We start from the raw sequence: 8,288 nt of genomic DNA, 5'->3' as shown, positions 1-8,288 counted from the left end.
CCGTTACAAGTTCGGATTTAATAAAGAATCATGAACACGTATCACGCTGCACCTTGGTCTCATCCTTCCGATGAGCGTTACAGCCTCCCATAAAATTATCCAGCCTGTCAACTAGAGCAAGTTGCCATTTTCTGCATTCCATTTAATAATTTAATTTATTAAAAACGACATACAATTACAATAACCCCAGCAGATCCTGATGCCCTTCTCACCTGAAGCAGTCACTCCTGGTCTCGCTCCTTTCGGCTCACCTCTAGGCAGTGGTTCCTCAGCTCCTGGACACTGGTCTGAGGCTGGGCCAACAGGGATCCCTGACTCGTCAGTCTAATCAACACCAACAAAAAAGAAACAAAAAAATGCATTTGCATACACACTACACAAGTATATTCCACATAGAATCTGTGTGATAAGAGAACAAAGTGTTATTTGCATACCTTTCATGAGCCTCAGTGAGCCTCTGTATGACTATTCTCTACAAATGAAAGGAAATTAAGAAATATGAAAAAGCACCTATTATAAACAATGGTATTTTCAAATTACTAAAACTACATTTTCAGTTGAACAAGGGAGTTGAGTGATTGATACACAGACCATTGCACTCCTCTCCTCCTGCAGCTCTCTCAAGACATTCTGATGAATGGCCTCATTTAAAACATCCCTGTCAATTAAAATATATACATCAGACACTTCACAAATCAACAGCCTGATAACACTTGGGTTGCAAAAATCCATCGGTAAAATTTTTATTTGAATGGACTAACCCATTTGTGTCCCATTCTGAGCCAGTTGGTTCTGCTTGGCGTAGAACTCGTCAAGAACAGCTTGAATCTCCATTCGCACCATTTCCTTCTCATTCAGCTGACCCTGTGGGAAATCATCACAGACTAGTTAAACACCATATGTGTTATATCAATGTGTTAATTAAATGTTTCAAGAGTGGATGTTTAGCATTCATCATGACATGCAGTAAACAAACCACACCTTGAGCTTCTGGATCTCCTCGTTCTTGGCGGTCCTTTCATAGTTAAGCTCAGTGAGGGGCACCTCCATAGTCATCATGGAGCAGCGTCAGCTCTCCAGCTCCTTCTCCTGGCTCTCCACCACCAGAGTCAGGTCAGGGTTGAAGCTTCAGGGGGTGTGAGGTGTCCGACAGATAAATCAACCAGATAAGCGATTAAACCCTCTCTTGATCAGACAGAGTTCCCTAGTAAAGTATACAGGAGGGAAAACCATCAGACACAAGCATCCATTACCTGTGGAAGCACTTTAGGGATGACGGATGACTGTGGAACATGATTGGTACTCTCACCTCTGACAGTCCTCTCAACCGCCTCTTGCTGTTGTTTGAACTGGTGAAAAGCAGGTAGGGAAATCACATAAGTAGAGATAATTGTACAATCTATTTTGTTTGGTCTAAAATCGGACATTTTCCATGCTACTGTAGCCCTTGATTTGTTTTCAGTGCATAGAAAAAAAATGGCCTGGTACCTTCCCCTGGAGAGTGGTAGCCTCCTTCTGGGCAGTCTGATCTTGTGAAGCTTGGAGAAGACCTGCCTGCTCATCTAACACCTTGGTGAGTCGCTCCACCTCCTCAGTGGCATAGACCAGCTCCTCCTGTAACACCACGACCTGAGGACAAAACATCCATCCAGACGTTGTCATAATGGTGGAATCCAGGCATGCAAAAAGTCTGGGTGGCCATTTGATTAATTGTTCAGCAGTCTTATGGCTTGGGGGGTAGAAGATGTTTAGGAGCCTCTTGGACCTATACTTGGCGCTCCGGTACCGCTTGCCATGCGGTAGCAGAGAGACCAGTCTATGACTTGGGGTTGAGGTTGAAAATATCAGTGAAAACACTTGCCAGTTGGTCCGCGCATGCTCCGAGTACACATCCTGGTAATCCATCTGGCCCCGCGGCCTTGTGAATGTTGACCTGTTTAAAGGTCTTGCTCACATCGGCTAAGGAGAGCATGGTCACACCGTCGTCCGGAACAGCTGGTGCTCTCATGCATGCTTCAGTGCTGCTTGGCTCGAAGCGAGCATAAAAATACTTTTAGCCCGTCTGGTAGGCTCACGTCACTGGGCAACTCGCATCAAAGCTCAAGATGCCGCTAGTTGTTATGCTTAAAATATACTCCAAGTCTTACCTCTCTGATTAGAAGCTACCTTCCTTTCTGCTGCTTCTCTCTGGTCCTGGAGCTCTGCTTGCATCATGGAGTTGTGTTCCTTGAGCTCCTCTATCTCGGTGCAAGGAGCATTGTACATATCCTATTACAACAAACCAGGTAAAAAATAAATACATTGGTAAACTACAGTAAAAAATGTAAGTATACAAGTTAAAAATGATAATGAATTAAGAGGTACACAAATGACTTGAGTCAGTACCGTAAGGTCCTTGACACCTGCAGACAGCATGGCAAGGCCCTGATCCTACCAGGCCCAGCTTACTGCAGAGGTCCATGGCCTGGTTGATCAGCTCCAGGACAAACAACACAAAACAAGAGACTTCTGAGATTAGATGTATCAAATACATGCAAACTGAATTATATCCCCAAATAATAGTAATTAATGGCAGGTAATTTAAGTGAGCAGACTTACTTTTTCTTGTTCAAACTTTTTCTCAAGGCTGGATATGGTCCCATTGGCAGTTGTCAGATTTGGTTCAAGGCTTGCCATATTGGAAGTCTTTCAAAGTAAAAATACAAACGAAGACCGGGCCAATTACAGTTGATTGGAGATTAAGATCCAATTATGTCAAATAGTTTAACTGTATTTGACAAAACTAAAAACACATACTAGTGATAACAATTTCTAAGAAATATAAATAAAACACTACATTAACCACCATGTACACAATAACAATGAATGAATGACAGGTCTGTTTTTGGTTTTGTGTAGTCCATTCAGACACTTGCTTCTTTAGCACTACATTCTGCTCCATATTCTGAACAAGCTCTCTGGGGAGAAACAAATCAAACATGTCAACAAAACATTTAAAATACACTTCAAAAAGGTCTCATCATGCACAAATAGAAAATACGCCTTTATACCCACTCACTCTAAAGTGCTCTCTCTAGCCTCTCTCAACTGGGCGGTCATATTGGTTTGTGTGTTCTTTCAGACTGAAAAGCTTTTGTCAATTCCTACAATTCAACCAACATATTCATCAATAAAAACTAATCACACTCAATCCTCCATAGGGGTTAAACTGTAATTTCATACAAATGAGACAGGTAGGCTCTGAATGTCCTTAACAGAGAAGCGGGCTTGGTTGGTTTAAAAAGGAGCTGACTGACAGTGATTTGGGCCTGCTGAGCTATGATGTCCTGCTGGTTGTCCTCTAGCTGCTGCCTGGACTGGTCTGCCTCAAACTTGGCCTCGCCCTGGATCTGGTCAAAGGCATCCTGCAGGGACCGCTGCTGCCCCAGGGGCTGCTCCCACTCCCGCCTAAAGGAGAGCGAGAGAGAAAATGTGAGGGGGTGAGATGAGTCTGCAAACTACTATGGTGTAAGTACAATTGTGTCTGGGTAGAGAGAGCCAGAGCTAGCTGCTCCTTCAGCTTTTTCACCTCAGCCTGTAGCTGCCTCACGTTCCCATGCATGTCTTCGTTGATCAGGGCCTGATAAAGCACAAGGAATCACATGAGAAGATGCTCACTAAACTACCACAGATACAATATCTATTACAATCAGCAACACAGTATCATGGTGGCAGATAGCCTAGCGGTTAAAAACATTGGGACAGTAACCGAAAGGTCGCTGGTTCGAATCCCAGAGATGGCAAGATGGAGAAATCTGTCTTTCTGCCCTTGAGCAACGCAGTTAACCCTCAACAATGACTGCTCACGGGTGCCAATTACGTAGATTAAGGCAGCCCCCAGCACCTCTATGATTCAGAGGGGTTGGGTTAAATGCGGAGGACACATTTCAGTTGAATTCATTCAGTTGTGCAACTGACTAGGGTTCCCCTTCCCCTCCTGTATGGAGAAAAGGTTTAGTAGCATATTTAATAACTATTGCGATAAATACAACTTTGCATACTAACCTTGTTTTTGATCAACTTGGCTCTCTGGGCGATTTGAAAGGTGGATACAGTTTCCACAAAGCACTTGGGTGCACATTGGCTATAATCTAGGTCTTAGCATTACCTCCAAGAGAGTCCTGCAGGAAATAGTTGTTATGTTAGCACACAACAGGAACACCAAGAAAGCAAGAGCTTTTTTAGACTCAATTTACCCAAAGCAAGAAGGGGAGTTTGGAGTCCCTGTAGCAGATATGCCGGCTATTCCCATTGGACTCATCCACCAGTGTCATGATCACGAGGGAGCGGTTGATGCTGCTTGCCTCCTGAAAGAGGAGAAAAGAGGGGGTTGATCTCAGAGAACTGATAACAATATAACAAATGAGTGTACACAATAACAGATTCACGGTGGAATTTAGCCTTCTAAAGGGTTTGTTGTGTGCTGTGAATGTTCAGTCAGCGGACAGTACTCCTGCATCACCTTGAGTCTGGAACCCTCTGTGTGTGTGTGTGTGTGTGTGTGTGTGTGTGTGTGTGTGTGTGTGTGTGTGTGTGTGTGTGTGTGTGTGTGTGTGTGTGCGTCTCTCTCTGCCTCTCCAACCCAGCCAGGTCCACCAAGTTCAGCTGGGATGTGCGGATGTTCACCACCTCCACCTCCTTGGACTGCAGAGTCATGGTGAAGCCTACATAGGACTGCGATGACTTCCTGTTCATGGAGATAGAAGCCACACACCTATTACACCAGTCCATTGACAGCACCTGAGAGGGAAGCAGGAGAAACAAATTCAACGCCAACAGTTCAACGTCAGTCAAATCAATCCTACACAAGAAATTAAGCGAGTATAATTTACGCTATGACAAAAGCAAGTCATTGGATCAATCACATGAAATGATTTAGTACCTGGTTAGCTTCAGCAGCTGAAGTGACAACATTTTCTACAGCCCCTTCCACAAACACCCGCTTCTTGATGTTCTCTCTGAGGAACAGGCTGGCTGAAGCGCTGTCCAGCAGGTCATAAACCTGCTCGTTGTAGATCTCAATGAAGGAGCAATTGCACAGGAAGCTCTTGGCATTTCCAGACTGTCAGGAAAAACAAGGTTAATTAAATCATCAATCTGAGAGAACCGATAAAACAAAATCACTGGCACTTTTCATATTTCAATGTCAGTTACTTTCTGCTCACCCTTTCTACCTCCTTGCTGATGAGGAACAACAGGTACTCAAAACATAGAGGGATAACCCCCCAGTTGGTCATCAGTGAAGTTTTCGAAATCAGACAGACCTCAGGAAAGAACGCACGCAACCTTTAGTACTGAGTCACTTCAAAGAAATGAAGGTGTCTTAAAAAAAAACAGTTTGCCCACTGTGAAAAAAATCTATTTCAGCACTGAAAAATCTGCGAGATATTACAGCACTTAATAAAACATAAATGAGCATGAAACTCTAAAACAATAAGAACATCACTCACTAGGTAAAAATGGTGCCATTGTATCCATTCATACATGACACGACAATGTTCTTGGCCACACTGGAGAATACAGAATCCTGTTGCACACAGAGAGAGACGGAATAAATGAATCAATTAAAATTTAGCTTGGTTTGACTTAAACCTCTATCCACTGATGTGTGAATTACTCCAGGTTACAGCAACTGTAACAGTCTGTCCACCAACACAGACCTGAGTGACGTCCATGTCAGCAACATGGTCATAGGTGAATGTCTGCCCACCGGCTTGATGTGCAGGCAGATGGTGTTCGGAGAGGTGACAGAGACCTTGGTATCCATCAGTGGTTAGGCTGGTCCCATGGATCAGAGGTCTCACCCGCACAAACACTTTAATCGAGTCAGTGTCACCACTACATTACAGAACACAAACATTAAAGGGTTAATACAATTTACTATCAGCCTGGGTACCAGTTTCTACTTTCTTGCCAACTTCTTCTAGAATTGTCATGACAAACATGAGCCACTGGCAGTATAAGTTTCCAAATGAGGCAGGGCAACTCGTGTCAGTATGTGTAGAGTGTGTCACGTTATTATTAAATTGGAGACAATGGCCAGCTCTTGTGAGAAATTAGCAATAACATTAAGCCACATTACCTGTTGGTTACTTGGTCATGCTGCATTGAGCAACTGCCAGATTTTGAATCTGATAACAGAGACGTATACAGCAAGCTTAAAAAGTACTGGGACAGTGACACTTGTTGTTTTGGCTTTGTACTCCAGCACCTTGGATTTGAAATGATACAATGACTGAGGTTAAAGTGCGGTGGATGCTTCCATGATTACAGATAATCCTATATGAATTGTGAATAATGATGAGTGAGAACTTTACAGGCATAAATATCATACCACCCCAAAAATGCTAACCTCCCGTCATTGAAATAGCATCTATACTAGTAACTTACTCACTAATCATTATTCACGATTAATTCAAGACTATCCGTAATCATGGTAGCATCCACATTAATGTAGAAGTGTTTAGAAACATATCCTATTCTTATTTACAATAAAAGTGACTCAAATGACAATACATTATTTACCAATAATTTCTAAAGGGCACAAAATAATCTGTAACAACCAAAACAAACAGCAAATGCATTCAACAAGTTTGTAGCATCTCAAGCCTGATGTAATCATTGAATGCTAGGAATATGGGACCAAATACTAAACTTTTGACTACTTTAATACACACGGCCACATCTGCAGTCCTCATGCCTCCTTGCAGCATGCCAAAGGCACGTTTACGCAGATGAGCAGGGACCCTGGGCATCTATCTTTTGGTGTTTTTCAGAGTCAGTAGAAAGGCCTCTTTAGTGTCATAAATTTTCAGAACTGTGATCTTAATTGCCTACAATCTGTAAGCTGTTAGTGTCTTAACGACCGTTCCACAGGTGCATGTTCATTAATTGTTTATGTTTCATTGAACAAGTATAGGAAACTGTGTTTAAACCCTTTACAATGAAGATCTGTGAAGTTATTTGGATTTTTACAAATAATCTTTGAAAGACAGGGTCCTGAAAAAGGGCTGTTTCTTTTTTTGCTGAGTTTAGTATGAGGGAGAAGGGGATACAGGAAATTAGTTTAAAGAGTATATTGAGTAGAATGTCATTCGATATAGTCTCAAATGTGTTATCTTTTTAAGAGCAACTCGGCTGGCAGGTAGAATTTAGTTTCTCCCTATCTCTGGCACACCCTCCAGTACAGTACACCAGAATGTTGGATGCCAACCGCCGACAAACCCCACCCAAGAAGAAGAAGCCGGCTAGTCGTTCAGTCTTTTATGCATATATACAAAAATGTAAATTAAAAAAAGGTAAGAAACGAAGTGCAGCTCTTTTGCAGCCTTTCCAGCTTCAGTTTGAAGTGGTTGTGTTATCTGTGTTGTTGGCTAGCTCCTATGAACAAGTGTCCTAACCAGGGCACATTTTCAATACCAGGCGAAATCGTGCCTCATTACCTCATTGTTATGGATGTATAGAAAATAAATATCACTGAAAACATTCAGAACGAACGACTGGGTTGTGTCCATAGATACAGAACAAAAAGACTGAACAGACTTGACTGGGTTGCGTCTCTGGCAACCGAACTGATAGAACGAACGACGAGCCGACTTGGGTAGCAACCCTAGATTTGTGTCGGGACTATATCTTGTGGAAGGATGAAATAGAATTAATAAATTCAACTAAAATAACGTTAATGGAAATATGTCCATCATTATTTGAATATGTTGGTAACACATTGTATAATGCCCTCAAAGCCGGTGTTGCCTACAAATATCCTAATATTCAGCCAAACCAATAGCTAGCTTACTGTTAGTTTAAACAAAAGTTAATTTGAAAATTTGAACGTTAAGGTAACCTAACCTTTCCATTCTTATTCATGTTGCTTTGTTGCAACCTAATGTCAAAACATTAGTGTAGCTATCATCTACATAAATCCATCTTTGACTTTGGCGGGTTCGACCATCATCTTCTGTGGGTTTTATGGAGGACTACCACCCCAAAAGGTGTAACGTTATTGTCGCCACCAACTGGAAAGGTTGAAACCCCCAAAATAAACTAATACAAATACAAAGGTAATAGTGAAACTAACTTAGTCCACCCTAATAAAAATAGTATATTGCCAAAACAAACAAAACTCCCACTTCTTCCTTTAATTTTCCATATCTCCCTTCTCAGGCTCTAGGACCTGACGGGATGAGGTCAATATCCTTCCAGGATACCCGGGCCAGGTCAATTAAAAAGGCCTGCTCGCAGCGGTGTTT

General features: G+C 42.3%; 1 pseudogene; it reads right to left on the bottom strand.

The window, feature by feature from the left end:
- Positions 1-221: 221 nt before the first annotated feature.
- LOC120060007 lies at positions 222-6,140 on the bottom strand (annotated as a pseudogene).
- Between the last annotated feature and the right edge of the window lie 2,148 nt (positions 6,141-8,288).

The sequence above is a fragment of the Salvelinus namaycush genome, chromosome 15 (genome assembly GCF_016432855.1).
Source record: "Salvelinus namaycush isolate Seneca chromosome 15, SaNama_1.0, whole genome shotgun sequence".
Taxonomy (NCBI): domain Eukaryota; kingdom Metazoa; phylum Chordata; class Actinopteri; order Salmoniformes; family Salmonidae; genus Salvelinus; species Salvelinus namaycush.
The sequence above is the reverse complement of the archived record's forward strand: the minus strand, read 5'-3'. Positions and strand labels throughout refer to the sequence as shown.